The sequence below is a fragment of the Ctenopharyngodon idella genome, chromosome 14, assembly GCF_019924925.1.
Source record: "Ctenopharyngodon idella isolate HZGC_01 chromosome 14, HZGC01, whole genome shotgun sequence".
Taxonomy (NCBI): domain Eukaryota; kingdom Metazoa; phylum Chordata; class Actinopteri; order Cypriniformes; family Xenocyprididae; genus Ctenopharyngodon; species Ctenopharyngodon idella.
In genome coordinates, this window is record NC_067233.1 from 5,243,740 (window position 1) to 5,271,344 (window position 27,605).

A 27,605-nucleotide genomic window follows, 5' to 3' on the forward strand; every position below is an offset into this window, starting at 1 on the left:
TTACATCATGCCAGCTTTTATGAGGTAGAACAGATTGATCCTCAAAGATGAAACCACACCAAATAAACTCTTCTTTGGCGTATTTGCAGTATAAAATGGATTTGTACTGTAGTATTTTAGGCACTAGGCATTTTACTTAAAGGCACAATGCATTTATGCACACAATGTATGATTTTTGGATTAAACTATCCAAAATCCACTAGAAAAATGTTGACTTGTGTACTTACATTATCCCAAATGTTTCCAAGAGTGTTTAAATCCAGAGAAATAAGCAATTTTAACCAGGACATGGACCATGTCCGTGCGTCGCCTATCAATGACATCACATCCTCGATTTCCGGTTTTATTTTGTAGAAACCATGGAAACACCAAATATGCTTTAATATATCATGTGTTCTTATTAGACAGGTGAGCAACTGTTTTGATGAATTCAACGAAAGAAAACTAATCCTTGTTATATAGCTCAACACAGTAAGTCTATTGTTTAAATCTCGTTTTCTTTATTTACCGCGAGTACTATGTTTTACCATAACCATGACTAATATCGATCTAGCTTACTGCAGTGCACAACAGTCACAACCAGTGCTGCGTTGCCCTTACATACACATGACCGGAAGAACTCCACTGCACTCGAGCAGTATCGTGTCGTGTGTTTGGCTCGTCTCTCATTAGCAATCGCTCCAGTGGCCTCGTTCCGCTCCAATGGTTTTCAGCCACACCCTGCTTCATACAGTAATGTTAATACATTTTTAATACATTAGCTCAGCCATGAATATGATTTCTGCCCGAGTCCCATCGTATGCTTTTCCACCGGCTGTAGATGTGAAGACAACACCTTCCATGATTCTGCAAAATCAAGGCATCATCAAGCACGCCTTTGTTTTTGAATAAGCGACCTCTAGTGGTGAAAAACGACATATTGTGCCTTTAAAGGGGTATTTCAATGCTGGCAAAATTGTCTTTCAAAGAATCTTGGCTGCCTATACAGGCAAAAACATTTTTGAAATCGGTGCTACCTGACAAGAAAAACAGAGAAAGAAAAGGCTGTTGTCTTCCCTTTTGCCAAACAGTTAGGAAAACTTCAAAACCCATAATGCACTGGGCACGCTGCCTTTCAAGGCCACTCCCACCAGTCTGCTAAGGATACGCCTATGAGGCAAATACTGCCTTGCTTTAGTAGGAAATACTTCTTTGCAAACTTTTAGTTACATTGATGTCGACTTGTATTGTTCCCATATGCAAGAATCCAAAGAGTAAACGTTTAGCGGGACTGAGTTACATCCGGTTTCCAGTGAAGGATCCAGCGTGTTGTAGGCAGTGGCTAAAGGCTGCAAAAAAAATCGTAAATACGGAGAGAACGCTGTGACAGAAAATCTGAAAAACCTCTCTTTTAGTCAACATTTCAAACTGGATGACCATGAACACAGTATTTTAACCAAAACGGAGAGGAAAACTGAAAGAAACTGTTGTTTTCACAAAAGCCCTGAAGCTGTCAAAAGACTTGCTGAAAAATGATCAAAAACGTGAATTTCTCGGTCCAGGTAACACGGAGAACTAGTAAACATTGATAATTTACATATACTACCAACCTTGTAACAATACAAAGTGGTTGAAAATTGGCAAAGTTACACTTTAAGGGACGTTATTCAAGTTTTACATTATGGCCCAAAATGAAATGAATATACAAAGTGTGCTTTTGTGAGAGCAGAGTATAGATATTATGAGATTTTCCACTTCATTGTGAGGTTGTCTGATGGGGACCTCAAAACACTTCTATCTTTTCTTACAAAGTGTTACCACACATAATTTCACAACAATGCCAAGACAAACATGGAGTTTGACAAGCAAGAAAGACAGGCTCTACTTGCTTTGTGTGATATATTTCACACTCAAAAGCGTAACAGGAAGAGAAAGGTGAGATACACAGCTTCAATGAGAAGGCTGCAGTGACATGAGCAGCATGGGTTATGTTTTCTGAGTACACATTCATATTGGTTGCTCTATAATGTGTCGTTTATTATATTTCTTGTGTACATCTCACCCACTAAAGGTTAGTAAGTACAGTGCCTTTGACCTTAATATTATCTGTGCGTGGTGACACTTTACAGTGTCCATGTTACACGTATGGCATGCAAATATAATTTAATGCAATAATAACAGTACTGGAAGAATGTGTAGTACCTAATATTTAGTGTGTACAGTAGAAATTCATTCATATTACTTAATATAATTAGACTGTAACATAATTAACATTGATAAGTGAAACTATTATTATTTTCGATAATTTAAATAAATCTGAAATAGAATAAAATATAAATAATGAAGTACTTAAATTACTAAAACTAAAATAAATATATATTAAAGCTAAATAGAAATATCCTTTAAAAAGCACCTAACAAAATGACTAAAACTGAAACTAAATTTAAAATAAAAACTGAATATAAGAATAAAAGCTACAATATACATACTACACATATACTACATATATATTCATGTAAATAATACTAAAGTAACACTGAAAAGTCTGTCAATCATTTACAATATTTAATCGCAGGTAATCTCATAATTTTTTGTAATTAACACAGTCGATTATTTTGTAAGGAAAGAAAACAAAATAGTACTGTATGTGTATTTGTTTGGATTCATCAGTTTGCCTAAATGACATTTGTAGTGGGATTGTTGGTACATAATATGTATGTAAAAGACATTATATGTAGAGGATTATATGTAGAGACTTCAGCAGCACACTTTACTAGACTCATTAATGATGCAACAGTGCCAAACATTTAATTAACCACATATTTTAGGATGTTGATTTGATAGTGCTAAAAATAACTACTGGAAAACCTTCTCTAGTCTTTTAGCTATAGATGGAATGTCCTTAAATGCACATTGTTAATATTTTGTTCAGTAGCAGCATATTTCATAGTGACTTTCAATCTCCTCTTGAGAATATTTACCTGCTATGCTGAACAATGATTTCACATCCCACAGTGCACTGCATCCTATCAGTCCAGTTCTGTCATCATTGATTTACCAATGTTAGTTTTTGATAAGTGTTTGATAAGTATGTAACTTTATTACTTTGAGTGTGATTAACTTAAAACATTTAAGGCAAGTGGTTTCCTTAAACCATTTAAGTAGCTTTGTTAGGTCGGGTAGAATCTGCAATCTCTGACCCAGTTTGTTCGCTGGCTTCCATGGCTGCAATTCGCTGCATGTGTTTTCTGGCAACCCGGGGTGGCGAAATACTGTTGGGTAAATTGGCAAAGTGCGGTCTTGCACAGACGAAAAAACGCACATTTCAAAGTAAAATAACTGGCTATAGCATTGGTTTTCAGAGAAATGAGTATGTAAACTCAGCATTTTTCCTAAATATCTGCAAACATAAGATGGTATTTTTATGCTTTAGTACAGTCAAAAACTTACATACAGCACCTTTAACCCTCTGGTCCTCTTTGTTTAGGGGTCACACATGGCTTCTTCACGTCTTAAAATGTAACTCCCCCACAGAGGAAGAATCAATGAAACATTTTTTGTTCAATAATATTTTTTGATTATTATTTAGAATTTTGAGGGTATTTTATGATACTATGCAATATTTATATACTTTTTATTAGCTATTTTTCCCCATTGAAAATTATACACAATTTTTTTCTAATATATATATATATTTAATTACTTTTCAATTAAAGCAGTATTCCATGTTAAAATAGAGACAAGGCATTTAAAATCCAATTTTTTGAAGGTAGATTAGTGCCATCTGGTGGGAGTAAAAAAAAAAGAAAAACTTATGTAATGCCATGTTGTAACTACTAGATTCCTATATAGTTCTATATAAAGTGGCTTATAAATTCTCTAGACATAAATACTTAGTTTTAGACATTAATACTTATTTTTATGTAGCTGTGGATTTGGATTTATACTTAGACATTCTCAAAGACTGGTCAAGGTTTAGTTTTTTTTTTTTTTTTTTAAATGTTGATTTGAAGTATCAGCTTTTGCATTAATTTTACTACAGTCAAACCTGAACACAGAGGAGGACATTTTGTTACACATAACATCAAAATTCAATAAAAATGTAACAAAAATGAACAGGTGTGTTTTATCACAGCTTAATAAATCTGGGTCTGGTCTGATTTCAACCTTTTATTTGAGTCTTTTGGCTCAATTTTACCATATTATTACAGCCACACCAGATCATTTGTGTGTGTATAATAGTGTGTTGTGTGTGTAAGGGAGTGTGTGTGTCTGTTTTGTACTCTCAATGTTTTAGAGTGTAACCTCTTCCTTGCTGTTTGCACTTTTTTCTGCACAGTGGCTGATTTGTAGTTTGTACCACCAAAAGTTTCTCTGAGTTTTGGTATTTTTTCGTATTTCCCATTAATTTCCTATGGCGGTCATTGTTGACCGCGAAGGACCCAATTGTGACTATTTTTTTACGACCTTTTAACATATCCGAATCGTCCATTTTTTACGTGTGTGTGTGTGTGTTCACATAGCTAATGCGACAAAAGTCACCAAATTTCATCCCATTCCGACGAAGCAAAAAATGTAAAAATTTCAAAACGAAGAGGACCAGAGGGTTAAGACTTAGTTCGATTTGTTACCTGAATTCAAACTGAATGAGTGGAATTATCTTAAAATCTTTAAGTTGAGTTTACTCTAATGATGGACTAAACCAACACTAAAATATAAGTAAATTTAACTTAAGGTATATGAGTTTACAGTACTCATACTTATTGGTTTTAAAGCTTAAATGGTTTAAGGCAATTGGTTTCCTCAAATGGTTTGAGTTACTGTAACTTATTGGGTTTAACAGTGTAGAAAATAATTTATGCACTGTTATTAAAAATTATTCAGAAAGACAGTTTAATAACAATAACAAATTCACCAAGTGGAGGTTGAACTGGTGCCATGTACTGTAAAAGAAAATGGAATAGTTTACGCCAGACTACTACTGATAGCCAATGCAATTTAAACTACAATTTGCAGGTTTCGGATACAAACACCGTGGGTTGGTTAGTATCAGTAAAGCAATTAGGAATTTAATGCTCTGATGTGAAATATAAAATACTTTACATCCATTATGAAAACTCGCCGCACAAGTTTAGGAGAATACATGGCAATATGACAACGAGTGTCAGCGAAAGCTCTCAAAACTAGAGCTAAGTGTGCTGTTGGCCAGTGTCATGTCAAAACGGTATGTTCAATTTGCTTAAAAACTGCAATAATAAGACAGACAATGTGAGGGTCATGTGTCAAATGGTTTCAATGAATACGCTGGGCATGACAGAGTCAGGTGTAGAATATAAATGCTGTTACTGTTTATATAGGCCTCTGCAGGTGAATGAACCGGTGAAACCTCAGCTTGACCTGAAACAACAAAAGAAAGCATCGCATTGCCCTCGGGCTAGTCTATACTCGGATAATTAAAATTCAGTAAATACAGAAGTTTGGCTTAAAGTCTCAACAAGACGGTCGACCTCTAAATCATCATTTTAGCATTTAACTTGACATTCGGTACAGCGATACTGCATGAAGAAAGAGTTAAGATTATGTGACTTTCCTCACAGTGATTTAATGCTTTGAGGCCACTCGAAAGTGCACTGAATAATTACACTGTCAAGTACCATTTTCACTCTTCTGCAATCTTTCTGTCTGTGACATTTCTGTGATAGACTCGTGTGATAATTACCATTAAGACTATCAGGAAATGTGTGTTGCGTGTTATTAATTAGTATCATTGTTAGAAGGTTAATGTTATTGTTGAATACTAAATGTCTCGTTCATTGCATCAAACCAAGCGGATAATGCATTTGTGCATCTGTCTGCTTGTGTTGACTATCACTTCAACTCAACTCATTTCATTGCTTTCCTACTAAAGAATTTCGTCTTTTGTTCTTCCAGCAAGCCAGGTAACAATGGAGCCGAACATGAGTGAAGGAAAGGTGAATGAATCTCCTACTTGCATCTCTGAGAACAAGAAGAGACATATCAGTGTGAGGTTGGGTTTGAGTACAGTCACATGGCTGACTTGTTTTGTTTGACAGTCTAATTTCTCCTCAGTCTACAGAAGCATACACGTCTTGTCAGGAACCAGCAGGAATAAAAGGTAGATTGAATTCTGGTGTTAAACTGCACCTCTCGAACAGAAACAAACAACAAAAAGATCTCTTTTTTTTCCCATTTATATCCTCCATCGTTAAGCGATCGCTGTCTAACAATCACCTGTTGTCTGTGGGCTTTACCTCTGCAGAGTCTTTCAAAGTCGCCGTAATCTGTTTTTAATTGCAGAGGTGGGTGCCGTTATCCTCTTTGTAGTTCTTCTTAGCTTAATACGGCTCAGTCTTTATGTGAATCAAATGAATGCTAAAGGCATCAGAGTCTTTTGGTAAGAGGATATTACTGCGTACATGATAACAAGATTGAGTCGTGTTTACTATAATCTACTTGCAAGTACAGTTATCTGGAGTGTCATCAACAAATATGATCTGAGCTGCAGCTGCTGATTCCTACAAATGACTCAAAATAAGAATCAATTATGGTTACCCATATGGCTCCACTGCTTTTCCATGCACAAAGAGCTTAATTGCATGTGGATTTGTTAATAAACAAATACACAAGGTCCCTCTGGGTGACAACCCCTGTTTTATCAGCATACAGCAGCACATCTTCGACTCAACACTGGAGGAGCTAAAAGCAAACATATTGTAAATTGTCATTTTTTAATACAAAAGAGAACATACCTGTGTTTAACACAAAAATATTATGGACTCGTTTGACTCCTGATATGTAAAATATTACAATCCTGAGAATCGAACCCATGATCTTGCTGCTGCTAGAGTCATGTTCTGTAACACTTTCGATAGTCCACTTTAGACATTCAACTATAAGTAACTCTGCAGCTACATGTCAACCAGTTATTAATGTATTAAGACTGTCTGCTTGATATCTGCCAATACTTTATTTCGATACTCCCCCCAAAACTTTATTTTAATGCAGTTTGATACACACTCCGAACCACTGATTCGAAACAAAAGATTCGTAAAGCTTCGAAGCTTCAGTGTTTTGAAATCGCCCATCACTAGATATTGTTGAATAAAGTCGTTATTTTGGGTTTTTTTTGGCACACAAAAGTATTTTCGTCACTTCATAACATTATGGTTGAACCACTGTAGTCACATGAACTGTTTTAAATATATCTTTAGTAGCTTTCTGGGCATCTGGAAGTATTAATTATCTTGCTGTCATTGGAGGCCTCACTGAGCCATCGGATTTTATCAAAAATATTAAAGCTGCACGATTGATCGTAAAAAGATCGCGATCTCGATTCAAGCACCCACGCGATCCTACTTTATTAATGACAACGATTCTCCCGCGTCTATTAAACCTTTGACAAAATCATACCGGAACGTTCAAATCTGTGTTCGTTCTGCCAGAGCCAGATAGAGCCGTTTTGAATCACACATTAGTTATTTCTGTGTTACAAATATCAACATTATCACAGAAGTACTGAGATATAAGTTTTAAGTTAGTATTTAAACACCGATGTCTACGATAGCGATCAAAATAGAGCCAACTACCTTTTGAAATGAACTTGGCACGTCAAATAACGGTTGTATCAATTACATCTAATTCCACTAGGTGGCGTTAAAAAATGTATTTGTCATTGAATCGTTCATTCAAAAGATTCGTTCAAAAACACTGATTCATCCAGCAATGAAACAAGTATTTATTAACGAGTCATTGAATTTATTCAAAACCATTTTTTTTTAAATAATTCATTCAAACATTTTCCAGCAATTAGAGTCAGCAATTTATATTTTGTCAGAACCTCTAGTAAATTACATGTTATTTTGTTTGGTTGTATATTCAGAATCGTGGGAGAATCGTGATCTCTATTTGAAACCAAAAAATCGTGATTCTCATTTTATCCACAATCGTGCAGCTCTAAAAAATATATTAATTTGTGTTCTGATGATGAACGAAGGTCTTACAGGTTTGGAACGTCAATAGGGTGAATAATTAATGACAGAATTTTCATTTTTGGGTGAACTAACCCTTTAAAATGTGCCTGCCTTTTCTGTAAATTTAGCAGCATTTTTAAATCCAAAGTATACTTTTTTTTTATGCGTACGCTAGTGTATGTGTACAGTCGAACCTGTAGCCTTTCAAAGTACAGTATACTCCATTAGATAGCGTGCTGCGTGCACAAAGGCAGGCGGTCAACACATGTGCTCTAGAAAGTTTAATCTTTGTCCAGTGTCTGCGCTATTTTTCTCCAGAAGTTATGACCAATAAAAATGTCTTTGTATTCTTGTTGTTCCATCTCTTTAGTTTCGTTTTCTACTGTGAAATAACAGCCCAGGCCAGTGTTGCCACCTTGTGGAACAACTGACTAGTGCAAAACAAATTCAAAGCGCATGTGCGACCCGACCTGCGCATACAAAGTACACGTGGTTACAAAAATCAGGTGACGCGTGAACAGTGGGCACATACTATTCTGGTGACGAATTTTGCATCACATGCACTGTATGCGGACCCTTGTGTATGAACCTTACATTTTTTTGAAAAGTCTGCATATCAGATCCAGAAATATTCCATCTTGCTATTTGTGAACAAAGCCATAAGATTAACAGTTTGAAGTTAGTACGTCCTAGCCTAAATAGTTTTTCTCAACACCCTGTCTACATCGGACATGAGTGGCACATCATGTCGAAACTTCATCACTCTTATTTTAATAAAGATAAAGCTGTGGCATGTCATGTCACAATGTGCCTTCAGTTGAAAGATGCCCTTTTTTCTTTTTCTAATGTGCTGCATAGCAATTATTTATTATTTTATTCATCAAATTCACTAAAAAAGCATCTGATTGTATTTATGTCACATGACATCACGGTTTTAACGCATAGCTACTGCATACAGATGTGGTACATTTAGTGGAACAGGAAATTTTACTGCAATTGAAAGTTTCATATGTGAACGTGGCTAGCATCTATACACACTACACCAATCAGAGTAAACTTTAAACCAGGTAGCACTTTTTTCAATCCATGTTCACACCGAGGGAAATCTGATTTAGTCTGCGAGTGAGATTGATCCTATATTTGAGCTTGCCCTCCAACACACAGAGAAGAGATGTCTGATAGGTTTTCACTTCAAGGATACTTCCACTTCTTCAGGCCCAGGAATCTTGTTATTTCCAAAGCTCTCATGCTGCCCTAATTGGCCCCAGTCATTGTCTTGTTAGATAGACATGGTCCAGCCTGATATTTTGGCTCTTCTGAGGGCCACTCATTTTTGCAATACCTCCTTGTTCTTCACAAGATGTCCACTTTGCAGGGAAAGGTTCGTGATACTCTTGAGTATCATTGACAGAAACCCTTGTCCGTGGTATCAAGGAATCCTTTGAGTGTATCCAAGGATCAAAGAACAAGGCATTTCAGCCGATTTTTTAGAATCAGAGCTTGACAATATGACAATACAATTTAATATATTCTTGTTTTTTTTGATTGAAACTCCTCTAATTTGAATTTAAATATCACACATTTGTCATTAAAAAAGAAAAAAGAAAAAAAAAAGTAAGCCAGAGCCTGGCGGCACTGCTCTCAAATGACATCTCTTTCTACAGTAGAGACATTATGCAGCTAGTGAGTAATAATAGAAGCCACACCTTCATCTTATCTCTTGCAATATCCTGTTGAGCAAATATGATTGCATAATTGCCATTCTAAAATGCAATATCAGGAGGTTATTGAAATGAGCAACTTGGCTAACATTTAATTGGTTTCATTTAGTTATCCAATTCTGATACTTAGCATGTCTTTATAGACAGTTCTGTGTGTGCGTGTGTTTGTGTGCAAGCAAAGACAAAAACTTCTGAACACAAAGATCTTAGAGCAATCAAATGGCCACAGGGTTGAAAAGGGAACTATCACTGTGGGAAAAGGGAAACATTAGCAGCTTTCTCTGCATGTTACCGAACTATGTCATCCTTTCTGTATTCTGTGCTTAAGGGTCGATAACTCTTTCAGCTGTGCCTTATTCTCCTACCTGTAACTCATGTGGTTTTTGTTTTGTTGTGTGTTGCCATGGTGTCGCGGCATATAGGCTTGAATGCCTTTTTTTGGTGTTAGCACTGATACTAGTGGCCTAAACAATTAGCACAATTCCAAACTGATTAGCTGTGAGAAAAAAAGTAATTAAATAAATAAATGGATAAGTGGAAAAGGTTATGGAAATGATTTACTTACCTTCCTGTTTTTTCCCCCAAAATTTTATGGTAATATAATGAACAAGCCTGGGTGTAACAGTCGAAAAATAGTATATTCATAAATTATATTTCAACTATACAGTTTCATTGATCTACACTCTAAAAGTAATTCAGGGGACCTGTTACCACAGCTTAAAGGTGCCGTATGTAGGATTTCTGTCCGCTAGAGGTCGCTAGAGGCCTATTCAAAACAAAGGCGTAGCTTGAGGATGGCAAGTTTGAGCACGGAATCTTGGGACATGTGGTCCTCACCTCAATGGGACGGTGCAAAAGAATAGGGATAGGACTCGGTAAGAAATCATGTTCATGGATGCGATTATTAACATTATTGTAGTATGAAGCAGAGCAGGACCGAGTGTTGTGGGAGCTGAACGAGGCCGCTGGAGCGATTGCGCAACACACGCCTCACAAGCAGCGAAACTTTTATTATGCCACAGTCGCCGGCGCTGCTTCCGCTTTTCCGGTCACGAGTATGAGGCAACGCAGATCTGTTTATCATATTAGATACATTTGTGTGTGTTGAAAATGATGTTATAACGTTACTCTGTGCGTTCGCTCGGTGGCTGCTGTGAGACTCTTGTTGCACACTGCAGTAAGATAGATTGATTTTAGAAAATCATATTAAATGCTGGATGGCTTGTGTTGATAAATGCAATTAATTTTAAAACGTATTGTATGATGGAGAAAATGCTGTATTACTGTTACTAAAAATAAAGCTGCATCTGATTATGCTATGTTAGCTACTTGACAAAATAGTGTTTTTCTCTGAGGCATGGTAAAGCAAATTAGATTTAAGCAATAAGACTAAACGTGTTGAGCTATATAACAATAATTAGTTTTCTGTCTATAAATATATCAAAACAGTTGTTCCCTTGTCTATTATAACATGTAATATATTAAAGTGTCTTTGGTGTTTCCATGGTTTCTACAAAATAAAACCGGAAACCAAGGGTAACGCGGGTATGACACAATTGACAGGCGACTCCTCAGACGTCCTGGAGCCTTGGTTAAAATTGCAATTTTCTCACGATTTACAAATAGTTGGAAACATTTGGGATATTGTAAGTACTCAAGTGAACAAAATATATAGCACTGGCCTAGTGGTTTTTGGATATTTTACTGCAAAAGTCTTACATATTGCACCTTTAAATAAATGGTTGCAAGTTAGAAAGTTAAAAAAAAATCGAATTTATTGTTAAACTTTTTAAGTTGCAAACATTATTTTATATCTGTTGACATAATAATGTTGATCATTACATCAACTTAATATTGTGTATTGATACCTATTGTGTCTTGATACCTTCGGAAATTAGGCAGTGGAGTTCTAGTTCTCAGCATGCTTTGCATAGTATGTTTTTTTGTGTGTATGTGAAAAAAAAGAGACCTGTTTATGTTAAATGCTGTTATGTTTGACATTTAAAATAGTTTCTGTAAAGTTGACGTTTTTGTGGTTAGCATTGTGTTGAAGAGTAGATACAGGAAACACTACATTGATTAAAGGCTATGCAATGATGGCGCTAATGCTAGTGACAAGTAATATCTTACTTGTTTATTAAAAATACAAATAAGTTACATTAAGCATGTGCTATAACAGCTGTGGTTTGGAACTGAAATAGATAAGATTAGTTGGTTTCAGGCCTACAACTCAAGTAGTTGGAGCAACTTAAACATTTGTGTTTATGCTGAAAATTAAGTTCCTCTAACTCAGTGTAGCTTGTTGGTTGAACGTAATTTCATTTGGAGTTGTCATAAATGTAAATAAAATTTATGCAAACTGTTTTTGTTTTTTATTAAAACATGAATTGAACCCTGTTGTACAGTCGTACTGTTTTTGTATCTTACTGTAAATACATCCTATCTTTTGCCCTTGGTAAGAGGTTCATTCTAGGTAGGAAATATCATACTTCCAATATGCAAAAATGGCTCTGTGATGAGAGCTTCCTCTTTCTCAGGCTCAGCTATTTTTCTTGACTGCTCTTTCCTTGTCAGGTTAGAGAGTCCGCAGGAGAGAAATTAAGGGGCATGGAGCACCTGTAATAACCTGCAAAGCCCTGGAAAGCATGTACCTACCTATTTGTAGTGGGTCTGAAAAAAGACTTGACCGCTTCCACCTTCTTCTTGCAGCTTTATTATGCTACATCTTATCTGAAAGCCAGGGTAACATGTTCCTTATAACCTCAGATGTCGCTTCTTCAAGCAATTCTTCATGCACTTTCTGAACTCATATCAGATGCTCTCATAATGGATGATTACATCATCCTGCTAGGCTGTTGCAAAGTCTTGATGTGGACAGACAATTACATCCATCAACCACCAGAACTGGTGGTTAGGGGTCTCCAAACTGATCTCTTGTCATCTCTCTGAGTTTTCTTCTAATTGTTCCTCAATGTCAACCATGACCAGGCACTCAGCTGAGAAGGCAAAGTCAAACGGAGTGAGAGCAGATTTTCTTGAAAATAATTTGGCAATGCTTGCACCATCAAATGGTCATGGATCCCACATCTTTTGGTCCCTGCCAAGATGCAAGAAATTTGTAGTTAGTAGGGAACCAGTTTCAACACTGAAGATCAAGAGCATTGGTTCGTTATTAGCAGGTGGCTATATGTGGCTCATGGCTCATTTCTCATGGCTTGTGCCAATTTATCTATAGTTGTAAAGCAAGTAAAATTCCAAGACTCCAAGTAGGAAAACTAATATAAATTTGTACAAGTCAGTCAACAACCATGATGGACATGGTGTTCTGGGGTTTTCAAACTGTGGTCCAGGCTAGAGACCGTAGCAGATTCGAGGGAAAAAATGTAACGTGCACTTTACAAAATATAAATAACATAGTTATTCTGGTTTCTAAAGACAGGTCAGAAATTGCAAATGAGATTAATTACAAGTATTTTATAGCAAAAGTTTTTAACAGTAAGAAAGAAAACAAAGCTGCATATTTTGTGGGGAAAAAATCTAAGTGTTAACACACTGTTAATAAGATAATATTCCAGATAATATTTTAACAGTTTGCTACTGTATAATGACAATGTAAAAGTTGATTATTTAATTTTACACTTTTATATTTTAAAAAGGGATGCCCTCACAAAGGGATCATCATATTTAGAGAAACTTAGTATCCAAAAAGTTCGAAACCCATCTTTTTTTTTTTTTTTTTTTTTTGGATGTAGATGGCTTCTTGATACTGTTTTGCAAAGTCCCTCCACAACCAATATATATTCATGACCCCTTGTGGGCTATAGTGGCCCTATAAGATTTGCCCCAATTGATTCCAAGTAGACATCAGTGGCTCTGGAGGGATGGATGGGAATGGTCCAGTATGGTTGCTGCCTTGTTTATTCCAAAAACCTTAGAAATGGCTTTGAAACCAAACTGGTGTTTCTGAACAACTTCTTTTTCTCAGCTGTTTTGGAGTTTCCTTTATAGCAACACTTTATGTTTGGATCTTTGAGGTGACTACATATAGGTGAAATATTACCTCAACAGGTCTGCTTGCAGTAAAGTCTACAAGAAGTTTTAGCAAGTCAGTTCCAACTAAAATTTTTGATTTCTTTTTTCAAGGGAGCGTGATTACTTTTTCACAGAGGAAATATGGGTAATTGTTTTTTTTTTTTTCTATAAATAAATAAAATAATGATTTCAAATATCAGTTCTGTGTTTTCAGGGATGAATTTAAACATTGCATGCCACAGAATGCATGGTTGGTGCCTTGTTTAGGCCTGCGGCTTTAAGATCTCTGAGAATTCTCAGTTGGTCAGGCGAGGCTGTTGACGGGTTCCAGGGTGGTCTGGGTCAATCAGTCTGTGTGGGAAGGAAGAGAAACATTAGCAGTCTTCTTACTTTTTACTCACAAACCTGTAGTGCTGGTATCCTTTTTTGTTTTTTACAATATCAGGTGCACTAGCATGCATGAACTAATACACAGATACACAGTTTATACAGCAGAGCTTGTGCTGAAGACAGTGTAATCAGACTTTAACCATTAACATATTATAAGTAACTCAAATATGCACAAATGTCAGGGAATGTCAAAACATCTCCAGGGCCCAAAAGCACCCTTGTACCCCAGAGGGTTAATGTATGACTCATGAAGAACTAACACAACAAAAGACAGAACCTATTATAAGCAGCGATGCTGTCTACACTGGATGCAGCGCGACAAAACTTTGACAGTAAACTGATGCCCCGTTCTATTTCTGACATATTCCAAGCACTAGCAATACTTCTGATACGAAGAATTGGTTGCTTTGCTTGCGTCCAGTAGTCAGCTGTTGCAGCGTGACATGACAATGCACCTTGATCAGATTCTTTTTGGTTGCTGATGTGACAATCATTAATGAATAGCTTAGTTCTTTGTGAGTCATACATCAACTCACGATTATCTGTGTATTAGTTAAGTATGAATTAAAGGAACACTCCACTTTTTTTGAAAATAGGCTCATTTTCCAACTCCCCTAGAGTTAAACAGTTGAGTTTTACCGTTTTCAAATCCATTCAGCCGATCTCCGGGTCTGGCGGTACCACTTTTAGCATAGCTTAGCATAGTTCATTGAATCTGATTAGACCGTTAGCATCTCGCTCAAAAAAATGACCAAAGAGTTTCGATATTTTTCCTATTTAAAACTTGACTCTTCTGTAGTTACATCGTGTACTAAGACCGACGGAAAATGAAAAGTTGCGATTTTCTAGGCCGATATGGCTAGGACCTATACTCTCATTCCGGTGTAATAATCAAGGAACTTTGCTGCTGTACCATGGCTGCAGCAGGCGCAATGATATTACGCAGCGCATGTGACCCCCTGCTTACACAGGGAGCGTGTCTTGCAACCATGGAGACATTTGTGAGAGATGCTGCGTAATATCATTGCGCCTGCTGCGCCCATGGTACGGCAGCAAAGTTCCTTGATTATTACGCCAGAATGAGAGTATAGTTCTTATTGGCCTAGAAAATCGCAATTTTTAATTTTCCGTCGGTCTTAGTACACGATGTAACTACAGAAGAGTCAAGTTTTAAATAGGAAAAATATCAAAACTCTTTGGTCATTTTTGAGCGAGATGCTAACGGTCTAATCAGATTCAAAGAACTATGCTAAGCTATGCTAAAAGTGGTACCGCCAGACCCGGAGATCGGCTGAATGGATTCGAAAACGGTAAAACTCAACTGTTTAACTCTAGGGGAGTTGGAAAATGAGCCTATTTTCAAAAAAAGTGGAGTGTTCCTTTAATGCACATTTGTGCACCTGTATTGTGTCAGTGTTACCATTTTGTTTGTTTGTTTTTGGCTGAAACCACTTTTGACATTGTGTTATTTCCTCTCTTGTCTACATAGCTTTTTGATGTGGTCTTGTTATTTTTTTTACTGTTTTTGTGCATTTCCTTTGAGATACCGGAGCTGCTCCAGCTTGCATACACAGAACCATCCTTCACAATAGGTCATGTCAAATTCATTTCGCAGGAACTTCGGTGATGTTTTCTTATGTTGCAACAAAATTCACTTGCTTCTGAAGACATGAAGGCCACAGAATTGTATGTTGTCTATTGTATCACTCTTAGGTCATGCAGTTCAATCTTCAGTTCGCTTATGAATGCACATGGTGTTTCATAACGTATTTCATTGAGATATTTTCTGTGAAACGTATGCATTTTCTTCCTTGATGTTATAGACTGAATGGTCAAGGGTTGTTGTTTGTTCAATTGTATGTGTCGACCTTGGAGTTAGAACAGAGAGACAACCACTGTGTCTCTGTGGTTTCAAAAGAAGAGATGATATTCTGCTAATGTGTGGATTTCAGCAATCCTTGAGACTGTATTCAGTGAAAACACGATTCGAAAACCTTTGTCACGATGTGTGTCACGTTGAGTGGCATCTCAAACAACTTTTGATATTTTTACACTTTTCATATTGCAGAAATAAACCATCTATACATGCATATTCTTTTATTGTCTACGTTTTAAGCTTTTGTTATATAACAAAACACTTTGATATGCTTTAGCACACTTGGAGCAGAATAAAATGGTTTAACTTCCTGTAATGGTTCATAGAACAGTTATTTCTCTTTTTTTTTCCCCCTACCATCATCTTTTGTTATTTTGGAGAACAAAATGACAGTCAGAGTCTCATCTTTGTTGATAAGACTCATCTTTGATGATGCTGAGAGTTATATTTGTTATACCGCATCCCAAGTGGATTGTTAAAAAAAAAAAATAGGACACATGAACAACACACTACAGTATAATGACTCTTAGTCCATTTTATAATGCCCAAACTTTTCAGAAAGTGAACACTTTGCTTGGACAACATGAAGTTACGTGATGTTGTTTATCGCAGTTAAGTCATTTCTGACTGACTCCTGTTGTCTGGATGGGGTTATCATGTATTGACCAGGTAAAAAATAGCCTGAAACATTGCGATTGCTTGGAAATACAGGCACAATCAGTGAGAACTCTTTTTCAACAGAATGGACTTACATGTAATGCAACTTTTTTTTCTTTTTTTTTTTTACATAGATATAATATACATAGATAACAAATAGATTTCTGTTGGACATCACTGTGTGACTTCCATCTGTCAGTGCTTGTACTTGATGGAGATGCATAATCGACAATGCTTCCCCATCATCCATTGCTGTGTATGCCAGTCTTTTAGTTATGATAATTTGGAGGACACATTTGAAAGAACACACAGCATGTAGTGTAAATGTGTTCACAATAACAGTAATCTGCCTTTATAATTCAAATGCATCTAAACAAAGAGATTCTTTAATCTTTCAGAAGGGGTTATTTATCATAAAAAGGCATATTGTCCATGGCTCGTAATGCCCCTTGTACAATATCTGGCACGCGCACAGTTTTTGTGGTGCACTTAGTAGGAGGTGGTGATCGTTGTTGTGCACTACTTGTTTTTTAACCGCATGACACCTCATAGGGCGAGTGCGCTTTGGCAGTTTGCCTTGCCCCAAGAGCTACACTAGGATAGTAATAGCTGGAAGTCGACCGAAGCTTGTTTTTAAATGTGCATATTTATTCTTTTACCCAGTAGCCTGTGGGTTAGCTGTGGCAATATGTGATACTCGTTTGCTGGCAGACATTTCATAGCTGACGTGATACAGAAAATTAGCTCTATTATACTGTACAGTCCATGATTTGCTAAATTGTTGAATACATACATACAGTTCAAGTTCAGTGCTTAATCTTATAAATGCTGTCACACAAACATTATATTATGACTTGCAACTGAATATACGCTCATATTGTTCACTGCCAGAGCCTGAATAATGAAATATGGCTCTTAAGGCTGCCAGCTGCATTGCCCTTATAAACAATTAATTGTATGACTGGTTATTGAGTATTACTTTTAATGCAATTGTGAGAAATTATGTATTAAGCCAATCTTGCTCTGACAGAAAGATGAGAGAGTGCATGGGCTTTTGAAGAGAGAGGGAGAAAAAAACCATGAGACTTTAAAAGCTATAAATAAAGTCCATTTCCAAAATGGACCATCACAGATATGATTTATTCTCTTAGTGTCATGCAAGGCAAGATGCATTTGAGTCCATATGAATATGCATATTTATAAAAATGGATACTGTCCACCACTTTATCAGAAGGGCTCTTCTTTAAACACAATTTATGTAATGTTATTAGCCTGTGTAGAGGCTTTGTTTGCAGAAATGATATATATGAGAACTTTAAGTCAATTTGACAAGATCTTGTCAATGGCGCTGGCATCAGGAATAGGTTTAAAAGGCAGCCTGCTTTCACGATTAAAGGTAATAGCATTGGACAAATGGTTACCTTGACCTTAAAGTCTCTAGCTTTACCTTAATAAATTAAAAATGCATTTGTGTGTTTTGTTCAATGAGCAGAGTATTGCAGACTTGAATTGCAGTCTTTACTCCGCTTGCTCTGTCAATTTGAACAGTCCGTCTGACATTGAACACCTTAAAAGTTTGACCTCCATGACAGTAATTAAGCTCCTGGCCTTCTTGTAATTGGATGAGCTTTCACGAGTCCAAGTAAACATTGCTTTTAACCCATTAGTTTGGTTTTCATAGTTGCAAGAACTGGGAATTTTGCATATTGACTTAAATCCAAGTGAATGAAAGTGAAGGTTATTTTTTGAGGTCTCAGAATATTCTTGTCAGCGATCGAATCTTTTCAGAAAATTTGGACTAAACCACTCAATTCATATGGATTCGTTTTACCATTCATATGGTTTTAGTTTATTAGTTTTATCTCTTTATGAACTTTTTGAAGCATCAAAGTGGGAGTTGTGTAGCTGTCTATGGAGGGACAGAAATCTCTCAGATTTCATCAAAAAGATCTTCATTTGGAACGACATAAGGATGAGTAATTAAAGGATTAGTTCACTTTAAAGTGAAAATTTTACTGAAGCTTTACTCACCCTCAAGCCATCCTATATGACTTTCTTCTTTCTGATGAACACAATCTGAGTTATATTAATAAATATCCCTGACGCGTCCAAGTTTTATAATGGCAGTGAACGGGACCAACGAGTATGAAGCTGAAGAAATCCACATTTAACAAGTTATAAAGTAAAATATCTAGCTTCCGCCAGACAACCTTCCATATTCAACTTAGGACGATGCATCAGTAACGCTTGTTTCGTAACTTGAATACGGAAGGCGGTCTGGCGGAAGCTAGATATTTTACTTTATAACTTGTTAAATATGGATATTTTTCTTACACAAACACATCGCTTCGCTTGAGAAGGCCTTTATTAACCCCTGGAGCAGTGTGGAGTACATTTATGATGGATGGATGCACTTTCTTGAGCTTCAAACTCGTTGGTTCCGTTCACCGCCATTATAAAGCTTAGATGCGTCAGGATATTTATTAATATTTCTCCGATTGTGTTCATCAGAAAGAAGAAAGTCATATACACCTAGGATGGCTTGAGGGTGAGTAAAGCTTGGGGTGATTTTCATTTTAAAGTGAACTAATCCTTTAATGACAGAATTTTCATTTTTGCATGAACTCAACTAAACCTTTCCTAACTGTTCTCGTGACCATGACAAAACTAGGTGAACCGAACATGTCCCCTCCCGGTCACCATATCATATCATTCATCTCTGTTTTCAGTGAATCAAACAGCATGTTCACACTCAAAAGCATCAACACCAAATTACCTTTGGGCACAGTCTTTTCTGGTGTCGTTGACTGGAAATGAGGGCCGTTTAGCACTTTGTGTCTCCAAGGCCACTGGAAGAAGTATAATTGAGAAATCAGCAGGCCCCTTCACTTCCCACAAAGTCATTCGCTTACATACTGCGTTCCCACCCCAATCACCAGCTTAACAGCTTAGCTGTATTTGTACTTGAAGATTGTATGTCTGGTGGCACCCTCTTCTTATCCTGGCAGGGGCTGCTTGGGAAAGTGGCAAACTTTCAGTCTGGCAGGAAGAGAGTATTGATTTATTTGTGCTATTATTTTGTCTTTGAAGTCGAATGAATACAGATGTTATGCTAGAGGACTATTTTGGAGTGTAATCTTGGAGAGGACAGTCAGCCTGTATTTCTCTGTTCACATACTGTTAGACACAAGACGAGTGATTTCTGAGTCTCAAATCTTGTCAAATTTTCTCCTCCATGTCATTTTTTTTTATCCACTTCTTTCAGGGGATGTATTTGGAATAAATGATAGACATGAAAGGGGATTGATTTTACACGTTCCCATCTCTGTCGAGAGCATCTTAGAGATGATTACAAACAAGAGTAGGACAGCAAATTAAGGATGTCCATTTGTTACTGCACCGCAGGTTTGTGGAACATTCGGGTCACAAATTATACAATGACATTCAAGGAGGTCAATGTTTAGAAAGAAATTTCTATAAGAACATAAAGTGTTCAAGAAGCATACTGTTGCTATGGTTACCTGCTCAGGTGAACAATTTATCTTATTTACTACAAGGTGAAAATACAAGACCTGGCTAACTTTGTTGTCCAACTTCTGGGGTTACATAAACATTTAAAATTCCTGTTGAAGTATATACTCGTATATGAAAAAGGTGTATTTAGAAACCATTTGTAAAAGTAGATCCGATTCAAAACGAAAAAAGAAAGATAAAACTGTTGTACGTGATGGTCTCTTGGTGAAGTATCTGGGCCAACAGGTTCAGTTTCTAATAGTGGTGACCTAGGAAGTAGTGAGATTTGGAGATCGCAATCCCGCTCTCTCATCACCATTGTGCCCTTGAGCGAGGCACTTAACCCCATGTTGCTCCAGGGGGACTGTCCGTGCAATTACAGGACAGTAAATCACTTTGAATGAAAAAGCGTGTGATAAAATGCCAAGTGCTGACTGACTGATTTGGATTAATTTACCTAATGAAAAACAAGACCATCAACATGATATTTATTGCACAAACAAGGTTTTTACATGAGTCAGCAGGTATCAATATATATCTCGGATCTCGCGTTCTGCTTGTGAAGACATTTACAATATTGCTGGATACTTGAAATAACAGGTGTAAATGAAGATCAAATAAAAGTCATTTCAATGACACAAGCCTCACATAAGCAAATGGATCTGGCAGGCTTCCATGATGTGTTTCTGTAGCTTCAGTCTGGCCTCAGTCCCCTCGCAGGTGATCCCAGTTAATCAAACTCAGCTGGGGGTGCTTCATTAGTGACTTCAATGGCATGCCTTCAAACTTGTAAATTACTGTGTTTTCAAAGTTAACACCCTTTCGGTTGTGCTGAAAGATTTGGGCGGTTGCCGTAGACCCACATCTGATCTTCACTGAGTGCTTTTAGTTTTAATACTGATCATATAAAATATCTGTATAGCTATACATGGAGGACACCAGGTCTATTCTTGCCTATTTATTGGGAAAATCTTATTAAAACCAAAATGATATCTAGATAGTCAGCTTGCTGACAATTCTGGAATTTCTGTCAAATACAGGCTATTTTCGTATTTTTCATATATGTAATAGCAGTCAAAGCAGCAACCGTTCTCCCCTCCACCATGCTTAAAGGATTAGTTCACTTTAGAATTACAATTTCCTGATAATTTACTGACCCCCATGTCATCCAAGATGTTTATGTCTTACTCTCTACAGTCGAAAAGAAATGAAGGTTTTTGAGGAAAACATTCCAGGATTTTTCTCCATATAGTGGACTTCAACAGTTACCAACAGGATAAGTTCCAAATAGCAGTTTCAGTGCAGCTTCAAAGGGCTCTACACGATCCCAGATGAGGAATAAGGGTCTTATCTAGCTAAACGATCTGTCATTTTCAATGTTGGATCACGTGTGACCTTTCCAACGTGATTACGTAATGTGTGGCGCATCGCAGAGCTAGAGCAAGATGAGCATCTGTGGTTAAAAATTCGCTAGATAAGACCCTTATTTCTCATCTGGGATCGTGTAGAGCCCTTTGAAGCTGCATTGAAACTGACATTTGGACGTTTAACCCGTTGGTAACTGCTGAAGTCCACTATATGGAGAAAAATCCTGGAATGTTTTTCTCAAAAACCTTAATTTCTTTTCGACTGAAGAAAGAAAGACATAAACATCTTGGATGACATGAGGGTGAGTAAATTATCAGGAAATTTTAATTCTGAAGTAAACTAATCCTTTATAGTTTATGGCATGCCCATCTCAGGAACTTGGGTATCAAAATTATCTCTGAGCTTCCCAGTGGTAAATACGACTTGAGAGGGCATTCATGTCCAATTTTTGGTAACACTTCATTTTAATGTGTCCTTGTTACACAAGTTTCATGTATTTACTATATTAATAACTATAAATTAGGCATAATTACATGCAACTGACCCTAAACCAACCCCTAATCCTAACCCTATAGTAAGTACATGTAGTTAATTAATATTACTTAAATGTATAATTACACTGTAACAGGGCCACATTAAAATAAAATGTAACCCAATTTTTAACTAAGAAACTCATATTTATGATATTTCCAATAGCATGTGAAGGCAGCAAACAGATCTGAACATATGGCTAAAAACAAAAAGGGTAAATCTCAGAGACCCTGTATTATTTCTCACATTATGCTTTTTAAAACAGATACATTATCCTGCCTCAAATTTGCAGCAAATGCCCTACTTTTCCAGTGTAAAAAGAAGGGGGAAAAAAAAAAGTGGTTCATAGAACTTTTAAATAAATGGCTTGGCTGAACTTAAAATGTCAAGTTGCCTTGATTTAAAATCTGTAGATGAATGATACCTATTTAGATTAAGTAAGGTTTCTAAGTGATATTTTTCAGAGTAAGTAAAGTTATTAAATGTGACAACAATGTAAACAAAATTGGCTAAACATTGCAACCATATTAATCATGTTCCAGGGCGTTCTGGGAAGAGGATGAATAGGACTGAATCACAAAACCTTTTCCCCCCTCTTTATTTATATTTAGAATATTTTTTAATGTCTATTAAATTATATTGAGTGTGTTATATTATTTTATTATAGTATATTTTGAATGTACTTGCTTTTCTATAGGAAAAACACGTTAAATGTTTGAATAAAAGGGAAGGTTACATAACATTGTCTGCATGTCTCATATTAATAATAAAATATGGATCCATATTTTTAACAAATCATCCATATCTGTGTAATAAGAATACTAAGGGCACCACGAATTACATGATGGTCACATTTATGTTCGGCACATAAATACATGTGCTCGCAGTAACTATACTTCAGATTTAGCACTATTTCAATGTCTATGTTCAGAATGTTCACTGCAGAGAAAAAAAAAACAAAAAAAAACAAGAGAAAGTCTCAAGAGAATGTCTCAGAAAGTCTCAAAAGAAACAAGTGATTCTAAATATTAAAATCCTTGTTTTAAATCATTTCAAACACCAATTCAAAGACATATACCCATTTGGAAAGAGGTTATTTTGCTGTTGCATTTGGACACTGTATGTCAACCATTAGTACAATCTAGCTGGATTTTTACTATGGGTTTTTAAAATAATAATAATAATAATAATAATTTCAAAACAGTAAATAATCTGCACAGATGCACATTTCATTTTCTGAAGGCAAGTGAATTATTTAGTGTAATCTGGCAAAAAGCGTGGCTGTGCATCATATTTTAATGTGATACATCAGGGAGCTATTCTCCCTATGCATTTCTGCTTTCCGCATAAGGGCACATCCACAGTCAATCATAGGATTTATGAGTGCTGGGGAAGAAAAGAAGGGCTGTAAAATTATGGTAGGCTTTGCACTATATGGTCATGAAATGTGCATGTAATCAGATTTTGGATATGCTAAAATATGCAATGCATAACAATCGCTGGTCTACAATGCTGGTTTTTTAAACAAAATGCAAAGGATTGAATAATATTACACACTTTCCTCCATTGCACTGCCTTTTTTTGTCTTGCGGAACACCTGGAAAAGGTGAGAATTAGAAAGTTGGGACAGGACACCCACAGTTTTGAGTTGTAGACTAAATGGTGACTCAACAGTGAGATATTGCCTTTAGGCTCATTTGAATGAACAGCTGGTGGGTTAATGAACAGAAAACAACATGTCAAGGGGTTCCCATAACTCCCCCAGAGATGTATATGAAGATTTTTAGACAGAAAGGAAAAATAATGGCAATGCTTCATTAGCTTTATTTTACGCCTGTGTGACTTTTGAACATTAATATATGTGTATAAACATCTTATGAAGTGCAATTGTTGTGTTTAATGTGTTGCCTGCAGACTGCAGTTCGATTTGTGTACAAATGATGTACTACTGTGCATGCTTTGATAAGATTAATGCTTTTAAATATTGAATATGTTGCCCACATTTTACTCAAAGCACATTAAAACTCCAGTTGAAAGAATTAAATGGTGCTAAACTTATTTTTTAAATCATTCCTGATCCATCTACAGGGATATTCATATACAGACTCAAAAATAAACCAGAGAGACTGATGTTACTCCTATGAGGAAGGATATGCTAGAGATCCTTAGTGCCATTTGGCAAGATGATGAAAAATCCTTCCCTGTACTCCACAGCACTTTCCAATTACTCTTCTTCACACACTAGAAATCTTGGCTGTCACTCAGGGTGACTTGGTTCTGACTGTAATCCCTCTGTCCAGCCCTTACTGGGGCCTTTTTGATTAGCCAATTAAACTGTGGTCTCCCTGACATTTTAAGACCAATGGTATTTATTTCTATTTTAAACATAGCCAGGCTCCCAATCAACCACTTACTGAAACAGCACAATCTTATTGATGTTTTAAAGATGAAACCAGGAACAACATTTTGTTTGACAACAAACAATATAAAATAATTTTAAGTTAAATCTTTAAATCAAGTCGTAATCATTTTTTTTAAAAGGAATTGCAATTAACACAATCTAAAACTGTTAATAAAAACATATACAACTAATCTGTGTTTGCGAGTACCAGACAGACTGTCAGTCTGTGTTTTTTAGTGAGAGCCAGTAGATTGTGACAAGTGACTTTCTAGGGTGAATCGCTGAACAATTCATTCATCTGATTCATTCAAAAGTGCTGAGTCATTCAAAACAAGTGACTGTAGTCATCAGTGAGTCATTGAATAATACACTCAACTGATTGATTCAAAACCGCTGATTAATCAGGAAGGAAACGTGACTGTTTTCATCAGTGAGTCATTGAATAATACACTCAGCTGATTGATTCAAAACCACTGATTAATCAGGAACGAAACGTGACTGTTTTCATCAGTGAGTCATTTTATAATACACTCAACTGATTCATTCAAAACCGCTGATTAATCAGGAACGAAACGTGACTGTTTTCATCAGTGAGTCATTGAATAAAACACTCAACTGATTCATTCAAAAGTGCTGAATAATTCAGGAATGAAACATGCGACTGTATTCATCAGTGAGTCATTGAATCATTTCGTCACGTTTTTTTCTTTTTCTTCAAAAGCTCTGATACATTCAGGAACAATACAAACACCATTATGTTTGTTTGGAACTATTATTTGTGCTGTCAACTGGTAATATTGTAAGTTACTCAAGATCATCTTCATTTATATTTAAACTGTTGAATAAAGGTGTGGTCGGGGGGGGGGGGGGGGGTATTTTTGCAGGTGAAATGCAGTCATTTCAATGGGAATCCACATGATCTGGATTTTCATGTGAGGATGAAAGCTGCTTCTTTTGAAAGTGACTTCTGTATGAGTGGTGCATCATACATCAGTACACCATTGACAATAGACAACTGTTTTTTTGTTTGTTTGTTTGTTTGTTTTGCCTGCGAGTGTGACCGCACCTTAAAAGCAATATCACAATCAAAATTATATCAAATTACCAAATTACCAATTACAATATCAAATTACCTTGCCTTTCTGATATTGCTGAAGTAATCCAAATTGTTCCTATTTGTTACAGAGCTTTCCATTAAATGACCTATGAATTGATTCAGCAGAATGTGCAAAAGTCTGCTTCCAAAACTTGGATGTCTATCAAGTCACAGCTGAATAACTCTTGAGATGAGGAAAAAGTTGGGTATGCTTCCATAATATACTAAATTGAACAGCACTGCACATTTGGTCCCTTAATTTGACAGCCAACTCCCCTCTGCAGGGTACTTTGATAGTTTTTGCCAATGGTTTAAGTTGCGAGATTGGATCAAATGTATCACTTGACTTCAAGAACATGCTATCAAACGCAGACTGACTGACATAGCATGACACAACACTGTTAGGAAACATAAAGACAATACCTCTGCACCATAGCAGAGTCAAAAGAACATCCAATTCAATCCTCCTGGTCTAGAGTTGTTTGCTTTAACATGCTTTAAAGCTGCATGAATCACAGGTCTTTCCAAAACCGCACACCGTCAGTGTCCAAGTGCTTCCCATTTTAGCCATCCGTGACACGTGGCTGACTCTAAACTGCTCGGCCCTGCTTCAGTGGGCACCAGTGGAGTGGGTATGCAGGAACAGCTCGAACACTCAGCCAAATCCTCAATCTCACCTGGGAAAAGGTCAGTTTGAATCATAGAGGAGATGCCCTCCCCCAACAAACAAACAAATAGGAAACAGTTCCACAATTTCATTTCATCTACATTTTGCTGATGGAATAGCCTATGGTCTGGAGCTAGTGACCATGATGCCACTGAGGTGAGCGTAATGCAGATGAGCTCTGTTACAGACAGAAATGAATGAGTGGCTCTCACAGACTGTTAAATCATTTTCAAGTTTGCTGAGTGTGTTTGTCATTCTTATCACTTGCAGGGTTCAGGAAGAGGTACCGGGGGCAAATGAAGGGCAGATGAGCATGTATGCGGCGGAGACTTGTCATGTTTTCATTACCTTGACAGATGATCCGTTGTCTCCTGAATTGTTTGGTAATACAAAGCAAATCACCTGTATTATTAGATTACCGGACACATTCTCTTTCAGATATTGAAGTTGTATAAAACATCTGTGTCACTGAGACGCAGATGTGATTCCTGCTTGGTTTGAATTTAAAGGGATACTTATAAAAAATAAAATGTACAAGTGACGAGGGAGCTTCAGTAGATCAACAGTAAACAGCAAACAGTAGAAAATTGTAAAGGAATAATTACAACATGATTAAATATGGAGGCAATTAAAGCATGCAGCGTCAAAACCAGAGGTGGACAGTAACAAAGCACATTTACTTTAGTGCTGAACTTAAGTACACTTTTTGAGTATCTATACTTGAGTATTATTTTTTTCTGGAAACTTATGACTTTAACTTCACTATATTTGAAAGAGAATATATTGTACTTTTCACTCCACTGCATTTCTATAAAGGTCCTTGAATGTCGTTACTATATAGCAGCTTTGAAAGCCAGTCGCTGATTTTTTTGAACACTGATCAGCTGATGACAAAATGGAAGAAGATCGTTCCTCAGCGAAGTGCGCAAAAACTCGCCGTCCAACCTGCGGAAGGATATTGAGGTATGTAAACTTTTAATTTCTGGTTAATGCTTGAAATGGAAATTGAATGTGCTTTTTTAGAGCTAAAGTTTTCATATGAAGTATAGTCGGTGAAAAGTTTTTTTTTTTATGGATTTGCCCGCCAAATTCCCATAGCCTTGTGAATACACCGCTAATAGGTAAAGTTCAACAATGACTTTAGCATGCACAAACGCAGTTGGGCTAATAATGTTAACTGAAGTCCTGTCAGAAATATGTTTCTGCATAATCTCGTCAAATAAACATAATGTAAAAACCTTTCTTTTCTAGTATGATTTCGACTTTGAAAAGAGCTTTGTAACTTTTAAACAAGTATTTAAACGAGTTCAAGGTAGTCGTATGCTAGCATGTCGGATGAGCATCACTGACTGGCTAAACCACCATGATGGCACAGCGTGCCAG

General features: G+C 36.5%; 1 long non-coding RNA gene across 1 annotated transcript in view; it reads left to right on the forward strand.

Moving 5' to 3' along the window:
• LOC127494353 (uncharacterized) overlaps nucleotides 1–27,605 on the forward strand; it is a 55,825-nt gene that overhangs the window by 24,800 nt on the left and 3,420 nt on the right. The window contains exons 2-3 of the long non-coding RNA XR_007924852.1: nucleotides 26,493–26,605; nucleotides 27,064–27,185. This is a non-coding gene — a long non-coding RNA (uncharacterized LOC127494353). The remainder of the gene's footprint in view (nucleotides 1–26,492; nucleotides 26,606–27,063; nucleotides 27,186–27,605) is intronic.